We start from the raw sequence: 15,630 nt of genomic DNA on the forward strand, positions 1-15,630 counted from the left end.
ACAGTACAAACAGTAGTGAGGTATGCAGGTCTTATTTTGCCATCGATAGCAGGGATGTGGAGCCTGTGGCCCTCCAGCTGTTTTTGGACTGCAACTCCAAAATCAGCTCCAGCCAGCATGGCCAATGATCTGGGATGATGGAAGCTGTAGTCCCCACCCAAATATTCTCCAGTATTCCCCCCTTCATTGTTTCCCACCAGGCACTCAGCCTAGAACATGATCACCACAGGTGAAGGTAATTCTCCTTTTGTGAACGTGCATTAAAATATGCACTCAAAAAGGCTACTCTGTGATGTGCTGATCCACTGGTTGCCCCAGCCTCATGACAGGTTTCCACCTCAGTGCCATTGATAAATGAGAATGGGAAAAGTGGAACATGATTGGGAGGATCAGCAGCTGTGCATGTTACAGATTAGGCATCGAGAAGCAGGAATGTATTTATTTATTTATTTATTATCTTATTTATATCCCGCCCTTCCTCCCAGCAGGAGCCCAGGGCAGCAAACAAAAGCACTAAAAACTCTTTAAAACATCATAAAAACAGACTTTAATATACATTAAAACAAAACACCTTTAAAAACATTTTTAAAAAGCTTTCAAGACACATTTTTTAAAAAGGTTAAAAACAGGTTTAAAAAAGGTTAAAAACATATTGTTCAAAAAAAAAGGTTTAAAAATATATTAAAAAGCAATTCCAACACAGATGCAGACTGGGATAAGATCTCAACTTAAAAGGCTTGTTGAAAGAGGAAAGTCTTCAAAAGACGCCGAAAAGATAGCAGAGATGGCGCCTGCCTAACATTCAAAGGGAGGGAATTCCACAGGGTAGGTGCCACCACACTAAAGGTCCGTTTCCTATGTTGTGCGGAACGGACCTCCTTATAAGATGGTATCTCCAGGAGGCCCTCACCTGCAGAGTGCAGTGATTGACTGGGTATATCAGGTATCCTGGTCCCAAGCTGTATAGGGCTTTGTATACCAAAACTAGAACCCTGAACTTGGCCCGGTAGCAAATGGGCAGCCAATGCAATTCTTTCAGCAGCGGGGTGACATGTTGGCGATACCCTGCCCCAGTGAGCAGTCTCACCACCTCATTTTGCACCAGCTGTAGTTTCAGGACCAACCTCAAGGGGAGCCCCACATAGAACACATTACAATAATCGAGCCTAGAGGTTACCAGTGCATGGACAACAGTGGTCAGGCTATCCTGGTCCAGAAATGGCCATAGCTTTCATACCAGCCAAAGCTGGTAAAAGGCACTCCTAGCCACGGAGGTCACCTGGGCCTCTAGCAACAAAGATGGATCCAGGAGCACCCCCAGACCACAAACCTGCTCTTTCAGAGGGAGTACAACCCCATCCAAAGCAGGCAACTGACCAATTATCTGAACTTGGGAACCACCAACCCACAGCGCCTCCGTCTTGCTAGGATTCAGACTCAGTTTATTGGCCCTCATCCAGCCCACCACCGAGTCCAGGCACCAGTCCAGGGCTTGCATGGCCTCTCCCGATTCAGATGTTACAGAGAAATAGAGCTGGGTATCATCAGCGTGCAGCTGACACCTCATCCCAAATCTCCTGATGACTGCGCCCAAGGGCTTCATATAAATGTTAAACAGCATGAGGGACAAGATGGTACCCTGCGGCACCCCACAGCACAACTGCCAGTGACCCAAAAGACAGTCACCCAATGCTATTCTCTGAAAACAACCCGGGAGATAGGATCAGATCCACTCTAAAACAGTGCCTCCGATACCCATCCCACCAAGCCGGCCCAGAAGTACACTATGGTCAATTGTATCAAAAGCCTTTGAGAGATCAAGTAAAAGTAACAGGGTCGCACTCCCCCTGTCCTTCTTCAATAAAGGTCATCCATCAGGGCGACCAAGGCTGATTCAGTCCCATAACCAATCTCCTCCAGATTGGTTAGAAAAACAAAAGAAAGAGAAATAGAAGAGGGTAGCACCCTCACCTTTAGGACTCCCCTTTGGTGTCGCCCCTTTGGTGGAGACCCCACCGGCAGTAGAGGGCAACTGGGCTTTTATGTCTCCTGACCCAGCCAGGAGCTGATGCAAGAGGCTGCATGATTAACTGCAGCCTCACTCTGGAGCCAGGGTCAGGCAGGGGGTCCCAGTCCTTGCAGCACTTACCAGGGTCTTCAGCTGTCTCAAAAGACAGCAACCCAAAGGAGCAGGGGCGTCACTAGGGCAGTGCGGCAGGTGCGGGCCGCACCGGGTGACACCCCGAGATGGGGGTGACACCCCGAGCTGCCCCCCCCAGCCGGCAAGATCTTCCCTCCTCCTCCGTCCTGGTAAGCAGAGTAAGCGAGCAAGCGGGCCACTCCTCGCTCTGCCGCCGCCTGCGTCTCTCACTGAGCTACGAGGAGCTCACCGGATCCCCGAAGGGAAGCACCGAAGCAGCCCGTCGCCAAAGACTCCACGGAGAGGGCGGGCAGGGAAGCGGCTCTCTAGTCGTTCTGGACTGGAGGACGCAGCTTCCCCCCGCCCTCCACCCCAAATCCCCTTCCCCTCTAGGAGCCCAGTTCACTTTCCTTAACCCTTCCGAGGCCAACCTTCTCCTCCTCTGCCAGAGAAAGGCGCTTTGCCTGGGGAGCCTTTTGCCTCCTTCCGACGTGCCACTTTCCCCCTCGGCCCAGGCCGGGCTGGCTTGTCCTGACTCCTGAGAGACTCCCGCTGGGTGAGGCTTGCCCAGGAGGGGACCCTCCCTCGCTCAGGTGGAGCCGCGGGCCCTGGGAGCATGTAAATGAGTGTGTGTATTTGGAAAAGGAAGCGAATCTCTCTCACACTCTCACTCTCTCACTCTCTCACTCTCACACACACTCACACACACACACAGCTTTTTTAAAAAAGGCGTACATGCTGTTAATGCTAAAAATAATAGTGTATGGGTGTGACTGATCTGGGACTGGGAGAACGTGTAACTGCTGTGGTGTATAAAATCCTGAACTCCTACATCATATTAAGTAATGTGAGGAATTACCTGACCCTGTTTCTGCTGTCATAACCCCTGTTCTGGCTCAACAAATGTACAAGAGGCTTGTGGTCCTTTAAAAAGCAGATGTGTGTACAATCCTATTTTTATTTAGAAACTTCTCTTGTCCTATACAAACTTTCAATGCAATAATAATAATGTTATACAATAATTGTTTATAGAACTGGTTGTGGCATGAGCTTTTGTGGGTAAGATGAGTGGGCTCTAGTTTATGGAAACTTGTGTCACAATCTGTATAGTATGTGTTTGCTCTCCAATTTGTTGTGTGTGTTACAATCCCGACTTCATCCAGAACTATGTGGTCCAAGAGGAGAAAATAGCTATCTTTGCACCCATACATTATATCTGACAGGTGATTAATCTATGTTTAGTGGTCTTGTAAATGCATAATTTATGCATGTTGCAAGCTGATGATGTGCATGCATGTGAAAGAACTGAGAGTGAAAACCAGCACCAAAGAGTAGTAGTAGTTAACATTTTTATAGCACTTTCAAATTTAACACACATTATCCAGATGTAGTGCTGGTACAGCACAGTGGGGAGGAGAGCCTGGCTGGGAATCCAGAGTCTGTGACTTCAAATCCCCTCTCGTGTCTCCTGGGTATCAAGGGCCAGCTAAAGATCACCCCCACAGTGAGTGGCTCAGGGGTTACGTGTCCTGCCACCTGTGCAGCCATGGGCAAGCTGTATAGTCCCAAGGAGCCCAGTTGCCCCCCAGCTGGCAGTTGTGGACAAGGAAGGGGTTGGCTTGTGCAGCTGTGGCAAGCTGAGCAGGCCCTAGCTAGCTGGAGAGGACTAGCCTCAGAGGGAGGCAATAGTAAACCCCTCTGAATACCGCTTACCATGAACACCCTATTCATAGGGTCACCATAAGTCGGGATCGACTTAAAGGCAGTCCATTTCTATTTCATCCAGATGTATGTCAAAGGTAAGATTCAAACCAGAGGCTTCCTGAGTATGTGATGGAATACGTATAAGAGAAATATACATACAGAAAAAAACAGATGGATACATGCCCATGAAATTGATAGACATGATAACACATGTCGTCATACTTACCAAGGATGGCAGTAAATTTACAATCTTGTTTTTACAGATACCTTTAATCCACATGGAATAATCACAAACAGTACAAAAGCATGATAGGGGAAGAGCTGTAGTTCAGTGGTAGTATTTCTTTTGCATGCAGAAGGTATTGCTATTGCCATTACATTCAGTGATATACGGGAATTACGATTTACGAGTAACATTAGTACAAAAAACATTACTAAGGATTCTGTATGGTCTGGTACGGGAGGAGGTCCATGGGGGTGACACCATGAGTTACCGCACCAGGTGACACCAACCCTAGTGACGCCACTGCAAAGGAGCAAGCAGCAAGCACCCAGATGCTCAGATACTCACTCCCAGGGCAGGTCTTCTTTAGTCCCTCTAGTGCTGCAGCTGTTCCCAAGGACCCAAAGGACAGCTGGGCTTTTTTACCTCCTGACCCAGCCAGGAGCTGATGCAAGAGAATGTAGAAGTTGTTCCCACTATAAAGTATATTGATGAGCTCTTAGCTTGCTAGCTTTCCCATATAGTACACCATACATTATAATTTAAAGCCCTTTTAAAACCTTCATCACCCCTTAGCCAATGTTAACCAATACAGAATTCCCCCTTCATTGCAACTTTTTACCCTTCCCTGTCCCTTTGATGTATGCAGTGGAAGGTGGTCCATTCAAGCCAACAGGCGACTGCCCACCAACCTCAGCCAAAGGCTGTGAACACACTAGTTGCCTACAGCAAAGTGTTTCCATTGGCCACACATGGAGGGGGAACGGGTTGATCTGCCAATGCAGTTGCAAAATCTCTTTGAAGCAGAATTTTTTTTAAAAAAAATGCACTCAAGCTGCTCCCACCAGGTTTTAAAGTAAACAGAGGTGGGGTTTGACTAGCGTCGTGTGCTCCTGTTTTCAGGGGAGAGAGGTAGAGATGCGCTGGAACCAGCAGAACAGTGAGTGTGTTTCTACCCTAAGAAATAAAGTGCTTCTTCACACAGTGAATAGTTAAACTATGGTATTTGCTCCCACAGGAAGCAGCGATGGCCACCAACTTGGATGGCTTTAAAAGAGGAATAGAGAAATACATGGAAGATAAAGCTATCAGTGGACAGTAGCCATGATGGCTATGCTTCCCCTTCATAGTCAGAGGCAGCATGCTTCTGAAAGCCAGTTGCCGGAAGCCGCAGGAGAGAAGAGTGTTCTTGCACTCGGGTCCTGCTTGTGCGCTTCCTGTGGGCACCTGGTTGGCCACTGTGAGAACAGGATGCTGGACTAGATGGGCCATTGGCCTGATCTAGCAGGCTCTTCTTATGTCCTTCGTCTGCCCTCAGCCAGCTCCTGCCTGCCTGCCTTCTTTCTTACAACTAGTCCAGAGGGTGGCCTTAGCTGTCTGCTGCCTCCTCTTTAGTTTCCGTTTTGTGCTTGTAGAACTCAGCAAGAGAAGAGGGCCAAAACTAGAATTAGTTTTGGCTAATTCTACTGGTCCACTGATCATTGACTCCACTGATCATTGCCCTGTCTATGACTATTATCGGCTCTGGCTTCACCTTTTGTTGGCCTCCCTGTCTTCTATCCTACCCTTCCCAGATCACCAGCCATCACTGCATGTCTGGCATCACTTATAGAGGGTCCTAGACCTGCTAGCCTATGGGTATTAAAAGCTATAAGGTATCAATGTAGTTATGCACAGTAAACATAATGAATATGTAAGTCACCCCCTTATCTGGGGCCAATGTCAACGCCTGCCAACCTTGGACACTTGCAAGGGCCCAGTCCACTAGCAGTGTCTGCTGTTTCTGCCTACCCTGTCTTCCCACTTAATTCCCCTGCCCTCCTTCTCCTTAATTTTTTTCTACCCTTACATTTTTTCAAGCAGCACCAGGTGCTGGGTCTAGCCACCATTTAAGTTTCCATGTCCCTGACACAGCATAACTCTGCAGCATGGTGGAAAATGTAAAGGGTGGCTGGGCCCAGCTGCCCAGTGCTGCTCTGGGCGCTGCCACCACACCCAAGTAAACATATCAAGGCCCATAAACAGAGGGGAGGTCCCACCAGAGAACACCTTGCCCAGGCCTCTTCAAATCTTTCTACTGCTTTTTTTTTCTTTTTTGGCAACATGTGGGAAGATTTTCTCTTAAAGTTTCAGAAGGGGGATGCTGCATACCTTTCTGAGACCTGCTGGGAAATACAGTACTGTAGAGAGAGCCTCTCAGTGCTTCCCTCTGCCCACAGTTCCCAGAATACCTTGGAAGTGACACTATGTGACACGGCATGGCGTTGCTCACAAGGTGTGTGGGAATGTGTGGGAAACTGTGATCCTTTCACCACTGTAAGCAGTGTGGGACTTGGAGCATACAATTAAAAAAAAATCTCTGATTGGAAATAAAGATAGAAATCTTAGCTAAAAGATGGAGCCTGGGTAGGGAACATTTAATCTAGCCTACTTGCTTTCGACAAGAAGGGTTTAAGTGCCTTCAGTAACTGGGATCAAGACAAGTCTAATGGAACCTTAACAGATACTGGAGGTAGGACTAAGAAATTAAGGTTGATATAGTTATGAGAATACTCAGTGTAAATTTAATAAAACATATAAAAAATACAATAAAAAGGAATATAAAAGGTGTAACATACAAAAGTCAAACAATGACAGACATGATACTATGATTTTCAAAAGTATGTAACTAAAACAGTATACATCATGAAGAATGTATCTGACGTGTACAAATTTTGTACAAATGGTCCGTTTCTTTTATAGAGAAAAGAGAAATATATTTTTTGTTAAAAAAGTCCAGCCAGACGCATTTCGACAGTTGTCTTTTTCAATGGCCTGAAATTAAACAAATACGTAATACAATATATTTTTATGTCTTTTTTATAAAAATATGAAATGTTTTTTTGAAAGATGAAAATATAATATAAAATATACATACTACTGATATGACTTTGAACAGAAATTGAATATAATGCCATAACCAAAGAAATTGCTAATATGACTTCAACAAAAATTGAATATAACGATATCCAAAGAAATCTGTAAAATATATACACATATCAAGAATAAACAGATGCAAGAATACAGAATTATCAAACAATAAAGATACATAAGAAGAAAAATATTTTTTAACAAAAAACTCACATGACATTCACTTCTTTAAACACTGTAGCTTGATACTAGTCTTCATGAAAAAGTTAACTGAGCCAATGCTCTTTTAATACAAAATTAGGGCCCAAAAGCTGTGAGGCTTTTGTAAATTAGTGAACTTCAAAACGTCTGTGTTATGTATTCTTAAAAGAGGGGTTATCCTAAAAAGCTACTGAAAAAGGCCAAATATAGAGCAAAAATCCGGGACAGAAAAGAGTTATTACCAACCAAAATCAACTATAGACATAATAAAGAAAATATAGAGAAAAAGGATAACAGATTACTTATACCATTAACCTATGATGGCTTTAATGGGAAGATACAGAACATCATCTTAAAACATTGGTACCTCTTGGATAACATACCTAAATGTAAGAAAAAACCCAGATTTGTTTTCAAACGTGCACCAAATTTAAAGGATATTCTGGTTCATTCCAATACTCAGATGATACCTAAGATCACTACCTCCTCTCTTGTATCCAATCCACCAGTAGGCAATTTTCCTTGTGGCCACTGTAGTGTATGTAATAATAACAACAAGAATACACATTTTTCTAATATGCTTAAAAATAGAACATTCTATGTTAAAGAATTCTTTAACTGCAATACTCAAGGAGTCATTTATGGTATCACATGTCCATGTAACCTTTTCTATGTTGGTATGACCACTAGGAAAATCAGGATTAGGATATGTGAACATAAAAGCTGTATCAGAAATATGAGACGCAGTGCCCCTTTAGTCAATCATTTCATTGACCAGGGCCATACTGAATCAGAATTAAAATTTTGGATAATAGAAAAAGGTAAAGGAAGAGGCAAAATTCTGAATAATTTTTTGTTAAAGAGGGACTTATTTTGGATCCACACCTTAAAAACCTTAAGTCCCCATGGTCTTAATGAAGAAATTAGTTGGCTACCCATTTTATAAAAAAATTATATTTTTTTTTATGTTAAAAAGCAATATATTCCTCTGACTTAGTTGCTAAGTAGCAATATATTTGTTGAGTGCAACATATCCAGCACTTTCCTTGGTTCTTTTCAATTAGTTTAGTTTGCAGTATCACTCAGTGTTATATGCCTTTAAGAATACATAACACAGATGTTTTGAAGTTCACTAATTTACAAAAGCCTCACAGCTTTTGGGCCCTAATTTTGTACTAAAAGAGCATTGGCTCAGTTAACTTTTTTATGAAGACTAGTATCAAGCTACAGTGTTTAAAGAAGTGAATGTCATGTGAGTTTTTTGTTAAAAAATATTTTTCTTCTTATGTATCTTTATTGTTTGATAATTCTGTATTCTTGCATCTGTTTATTCTTGATATGTGTATATATTTTACAGATTTCTTTGGATATCGTTATATTCAATTTTTGTTGAAGTCATATTAGCAGTTTCTTTGGTTATGGCATTATATTCAATTTCTGTTCAAAGTCATATCAGTAGTATGTATATTTTATATTATATTTTCATCTTTCAAAAAAACATTTCATATTTTTATAAAAAGACATAAAAATATATTGTATTACGTATTTGTTTAATTTCAGGCCATTGAAAAAGACAACTGTCGAAATGCGTCTGGCTGGACTTTTTTAACAAAAAATATATTTCTCTTTTCTCTATAAAAGAAACGGACCATTTGTACAAAATTTGTACACGTCAGATACATTCTTCATGATGTATACTGTTTTAGTTACATACTTTTGAAAATCATAGTATCATGTCTGTCATTGTTTGACTTTTGTATGTTACACCTTTTATATTCCTTTTTATTGTATTTTTTATATGTTTTATTAAATTTACACTGAGTATTCTCATAACTATATCAACCTTAAGTGCCTTCAGGCCAGGCCAGTCACCAGAAGGCCACTGTAGGAAGAAAGGAGCCTAGTGTTGTGGAGATGTTAGATGGGAGCATTGGGGAGTAAACATGGATGCCCCTGAACGCTGCAATTCTAAACACATGTACTAAGGGACTAAGCCCCATAGAACTCAACAGGATTTACTTCTGAGTAGATATAGTTTGGATTGTGCTGTTGGTAAAGCTGACTAGGGCTTCTCTGCAAAGACATCCATTTCCAAGCAGGGTTGGCAACCCCCTGCCTGGAAAGCCCTGCCCTTATCTTTTAACGTGGCTGCTCCAAACTTCTTTACAGATTTGACCCTTCACTTCAGAAAGAGGTCTGAGAAATGGGTAAGAGTAAGAAGATTCTCTATCCTTTCTGTCTACCCTGGAGGCTGCTATAAACTCACTTTGACAGCCAACCCAATTCCAGTGAGTAATAATTGACAGAGAGAAAACACACATGGTTTGATCTACCTTCACAGGCAGAAGCTTGGAAACAACATTTGCAGCCACACTTCCAAATATGTGAATTCTCTTTTACCACTATTGGGCAAGAAACAAACTGCCATGCAACCAACAAGGTGCATCATCAATGGGTTTTAGGGGGTTGAGCTGACATGCAACCACTGCTGTTGCTTCTATGGATGTAAGGGAGTGAGGTTAAAGGTGAATGAAGTGCAAACAGAAAAAGAAAAACAAAAGACAGTGATGATTTCCTAAATGCAATACCATACCAACCACAACAAGATTCCTATGAGTAAGGCAGACAACTCAGCATCCCACAACCTGTCAGGATTCATAACCGAAAACCAAAACTAAAAAAATCTTGGCAGCCAGTCAGTTAATGCAGAATGCTGTGGTACGATTTTTGACATGAGTGAGATCCTATCAGCACATAATACCTCTGCTCTGAAATCTGCATTGGTTGCTGATTTGCTACCAGGCCAAGTTCGAGCTGTGCTTTCCATGTTACGGGTGCCACATAGTACTTGTTCTGCTCTTGTAAGAAATCAGTCCTGTAACGTGACAGCACCTACTCTTTGGAACTCCTTGCCTCCTGACATTAGGCAGACTCCTTTTTTCAGCATCTGCTAAAATCATTTTTGTTTAGGCAAGGCTATCCAGGCATGTAGAAGCTATTGTGTTTTTAAATCTGTTTTTAACTCGTTTTTATTATTTTGAATGTTTTTAAATACCTGTCTTTAACTGTTTTTCCAATAATTTTATTGTTTTAATTCTTTCTGTAAACTACTTTGAGATTTTTTACAATAAAGCGGTATATAAATGTTGTAAATAAAATACATAAACAAATTTTGGAGTCACTGTGGCCCTTGAGTCTCTTCCCACTTTTAGGAACAAAGGAATCTGCCTTATACTGACTCAGGCCATTTGGTACCACATAGCTCAGTACTGATGACATGGCCTAGCATTGGCTCTCCAGGATTCCAGGCAATAGTCTTTTCCAGAAATTGAATTCTGGATCTTTGCATGCAAAGCATATGCCCTACCAATGACCTACAACCCTTCCCGTTTAAAAAAATATATTTTAAAGTTGTTCTTTTCTTTGTTCTTTTCAATTCACTCTTGAATGCACATCATACCTAAGGAAGATCCACACCATTCATTTAAAGCACATTCAACACCCATTTGAAGCACATGAATCCCACCACAGAATCATGGGAACTGCAGTTTGTTAAAGGTGGTGAGAACTATAACTGTGAGGAGGAAACTACACTTTCCGGGATTCTTCAGGGGACGTCATGCACTTTAAATGTGAAATGGATGTGCTTTAAATGTATTGTGTGGATCTACTTCTTAAACTTTGCATGCATGTAAATCGTTTTAATTAATTTTTCAAAATGGAAATGAGCTATAAAGTGTACTGGGTGACCATGGGCTACTCACCATCTGCCTCTCAGGATGGAAACAATGGAGAACCATGACCACCCCAAGGAAGAAGGGCACACTTAAAATGTAGAGGAAGTATTATACAACCATAGTGTGAAATCAAATATTTATTGGGATATAATATGAAGAAATATTTATATAAGCATGACTATCAAACATTACACAACCTGTGAAGATATTTATAGTGCAATCTTATGTTTGTTTACTCAGAAGCAAGTCCCAATGTATTCAGTGGGGCTTACGCAAACAGGGAAATGTCCAAAGAATTGCAGCCTCAAATGATAAGGAACTTGTTCTTTTAGCAAGTCTTTTAAGTTGAGATCTTATCCCAGTCTGTGTCTGTGTTGGAATTGCTTTTTAATATGTTTCTAAACACTTTCTTTTTTTAAAAAAAAAGATGTTTTTAAAGCTTTTTAAAAATGTGTGTAAAGATGTTTTGATATATTTTAAAGTCTGTTTTTATTATTTTTGAAGTGTTTTTAGTGCTTTTCTTTGCCGCCCTGGGCTCCTACTGGGAGGAAGGGTGGAATATAAATCAAATAATAAATAAATAAACTTCATTCACCTAATGCAAAATTCAGAATCATGCCACTTTAAGCTGTTTTGCAACTGTTTATACTTGTTTTATGGTTATTGGATTTTAAAGGGATTTATTTCTTATTGTGAGCTGCCTTGGTTTCCAATCACAGGGTTGTTGGAAAGACTCCATACACATACACACACACAGTTGCAGGTGTAAAAATACACCCCATATAATAGTTTATTGTCAAACCAGTTGGTCATTGGAGAACATTTTTTTAATCAGTATTAGTTTCATATATAATAAAAACTGCGATAACTAAGTATGCCCTGCCTAATTGCTTTAAAAATAGGACTGGAGGTAGAGAGAAAGATTTACAACACAAACACAATTCTTTGCTTTGTTCACTCAAAAGTCCCATCAGTTTACAGCACAATCGTGACCATGTCTACTCAAAATTAAGTCTTATTTAATTCAATGGGGGATACTCCAGGTACATGGGGTTAGCATTGCTTTACTCCCAGAAAAGTAAGTATTAGATTAAATACTTTCATATTGTGAAGGTTTACAAAGCACTGCCCTCTTCAACAGCCCAGGGTCTGACTCTTGCACACAAGAGAAAAGAAAACTGAAAGCCATATACTTACTTACTCAAACTGAAAATCTCATAACCACCATTTTCTGATGTTGCAATGAAGTCTAGGCACTGCCTGGGTCAACAAATCACAACCCTGGCTTCACTTATTGGCTACAATCCTGAAAAGGTGGGGTTAGAGTTACGAGCTGCTATAACAGATCTGTTAAACAGATTTAACAGTTGTGGGGCTGGGTGATGTTTTGGTGTATATCTCGGGAACCTGACCACCTAGAAACTTAATTTTTTTCTTAATTGAAGCTAAGAGTCCGGAGATTAAGGTTGTCACCTGGAGACATGGAGGGGACCCCCAAAACCCAGAGTATCTGGCTGAAAACCGGACACCTAGTAACCCTACATGAGGGTTCAGTAAGCTGCATGGCAACAACTTCCCAAACATTTCAGAGAAATTTCTCCATGATTTTTCAGGAGGGTTTTGTTTCATCTCCACCCACCTGATGAATGATCTGAAACAGCCTTCACCAAGCAGGCACCCTCTCTGTACATTTTGAACTACAACTCCCATAAGTCCCAGCCAGCACTGACTGACACTAGTGAGAGTTGGAGAGTCCAAAATCTATAGAAAGCACCAGGTTGGTAAACGCTAGTTTAAAAAGACTTTTAAAAGTTTTGGCACAGCTTTGCCTTTTCCCCACAGGTTTTTTGACTATATGGACATGTGCATTCGATTTGTACACCCAAAAGGTCTTCTACAAGTTCTGTTAGATGCACATGGTGAGCAGGAGCAATCCCATATTCCCTCTTCATAAACATTCATCCTAATGCCTGCTCAGCTGTTAGCACTCAGCCACATATATATATCCACCTAGGTAGAGATGGAGGAGAAATTTGATTCAGTTCACATTTAAAGCTGAATCTATCAAATTTGTACTTTCCAAAACAACATGAAATACAGCTATCCTTCGAAATTTGCACTTTCCGGAATTTTCAGTGTGATTCTCTAACCAAACCATGTTTCCCAAAATCCATGTATTAGGGAAAGTGTACATGAAAATGAATATATGAGTGAAAATAACATACAAAATGCATTGTATTGGAAGAAACTGTTTGCAAAAATGTGTACCTTAGTCAAATCTGCATACAAAAATGTGTGTATTTGGAGAAATTCACACTAAAATGCAGAAGAATTTCATGAGGATCTCTTTTTTAAGACATTCACAAATTGCTGCAGAAATGTGGAGTACCAAATTTCTGATTGGAAAAAATGAGAAATTGAGAGAACCAAAATTGACAGATCCATCCATCCCTAGTTTACAGGACTATGAACAAAGGAAGCCATCTTGTGGCTGAGTCAGACCATTGGTCCATCTAGCTTTCTGTCATTGACACTGACTGGCAATGGTTCTCCGGAGGTTTTAGGCAGAGCGCATTCCTAGCCCTACCTGAAGATGATGAGGATCGATCATGGGACCTGCTGCATGCAAAGCATGTTCTCCACCACCAACTTACGACCCTTCTCCACTCTGTACCTCTTTCTTATTTTATACATGCACTTGTCCAATGTCACTTCTGCCTTCCACAAGAATGTTAAATCCAGATAGTAATAAATTGTAATTAGACTCCCTGGCAGGCAAGAACTATAGAATACCAAAGGCAAAGACGTAATCTTAAACAATGAAGAAAAAGATGGGGGGGGGAGAATAGGACATAAAATCAGGCATGTAAGGAAATAAATACAAGACTGTCTTTTGTGACTTAGCTAGAAACAGAAAACACCACATCAGAAAAAGATACTTACAGATTATGTAGATTACCAGCCAGAAGCCATTTCCTGTATGGATTATTGACATTGCTGGTATAACATCTGCCAGTCTAAACGCTCTTGTCTTTTGCAGGCCCCATTCAGCTGCCCCCACTTTATATAAAGCTAGCCTGTGAACATTCCTCTATGTAAATACACAGAGGAGACATTTAAATATTGCTCCCAGCCATGCAGATTGCTTGCGTGGGAAAATGTTTTAACTGCAGGCAATAAGTAATGGCCAAACTGACCATCAATTAAAATAGGTCTTAAAGTTGCTTCTTCATTGAGGTAAGCACTGATATCAGAGTCGGCTAAAAAGCTGAGGGAGCCCTTGCCAAAATGCCATCATCAAAAGTCCATCTGGCCTCAAATTCCCCAACTGTGGGCTTACTGGTAGCATCATTGTATGGCTGAGAAGCTGCCATTTTGAATTTCCCACATTGAACACATTGACCACATTGTGATCAGTGCTATGTCAGGCCCTCTGGGGCATTGCAGGACATTTTAAATAGTGGTTTCCTACAGCCAGCACTAGGCTTGGGGAGCCCAGGGCAGGCACCAGCACCTGCAGGCCCTGCTAGGGTGCTGACATCCTGGCAATTGCCTAGTCATGCTCGGTGCAGATGCCAGGCCAAATTGACATTTAGAGATTGCAGAACAGCCTCTCTCACAAATCACAACACCTGGACAAGCTGGAAACCAATTGGTTTCCTCCAATGTTACTGCTTACAAAGGACAGAAAATGCACACTCCTTTACTTTCTGAAACTGGTAGCAGACTCAGCAGGCTTTGGACCAAGCTAAACATGCTTCACTTACATTTGGAATTGGACAGAAACTTTAATTCAGAATGTAGATTTTATTCCCTCTCGAATCCAGCAGAGAAGAAATGGACAGGAAGTATCTACAGGTCTTCTGCAGTCCTCTCTGGCAGGAAATGCCAAGCTGAGTAGATCAGTGGATGGCCTTTCTCACACATTCCAGAGCAACAATTGTCTCAAGTCTAAAAGCTTAACCTTCGTCTGTAGCAAGCCTATTATACAAAATTGTTATACTTTGGTGAAGAAAAAAACATTCACATTCACATAGAAACCAGCAGAGTTTCTGCTTCAGCAGTCTCAAAACAAGGAAATCAGGATACAGAGTGATGGATATGGGGTAGGCAGAGTGAGCCACACTTGGGGATTCCTACAGGCATGCAGGATGACAGGAATGGATAGCAATTGCTACAAAGTGAGGAAAGGTAAGAAAGGAGCAAAGAGATTTGTGGGTTAATGGTGATGGAGTGGGGGGTTATGGGAGAAGGCTCATGCCAATCTGAGCCCATTATGTCAGCACCATGCCAAGACCAGTGCAGGCCTCTGCACAGGGGCAACATGGCTGCCATGCGCTCAACAGAACAGGTCCTCCTCCACCCTTCAGTGGAATTCATCTGTGGTAGCTACTATGTGAACTGCTCCCTAACCCCTCCCCTTCTTCAGACCACTGTTCAGCACTGACAGCCAGACATTACACAGCACGATCCACCTTATGACCCAATACTGTACTTCAATTCATATCAAATGGGTAGATCGGATTTTTACCACTCACTGATTTTTTTCCTTTTTCATCTTGCCTCAGAAATTCATTTTTAAAAAAGAAAAAAAATCAGCTCTGCACAGCTAAGCCATGTGGTTTGCACCATACCACATGTCAGTTGCACTAATCACAATTGAGTCTGAATCCGTTCCAATCATCAAATTAGCAATTACTTCTGCAAACAATTTA

Source organism: Rhineura floridana, chromosome 3 (genome assembly GCF_030035675.1).
Source record: "Rhineura floridana isolate rRhiFlo1 chromosome 3, rRhiFlo1.hap2, whole genome shotgun sequence".
NCBI classification, from domain to species: Eukaryota; Metazoa; Chordata; class Lepidosauria; order Squamata; family Rhineuridae; genus Rhineura; species Rhineura floridana.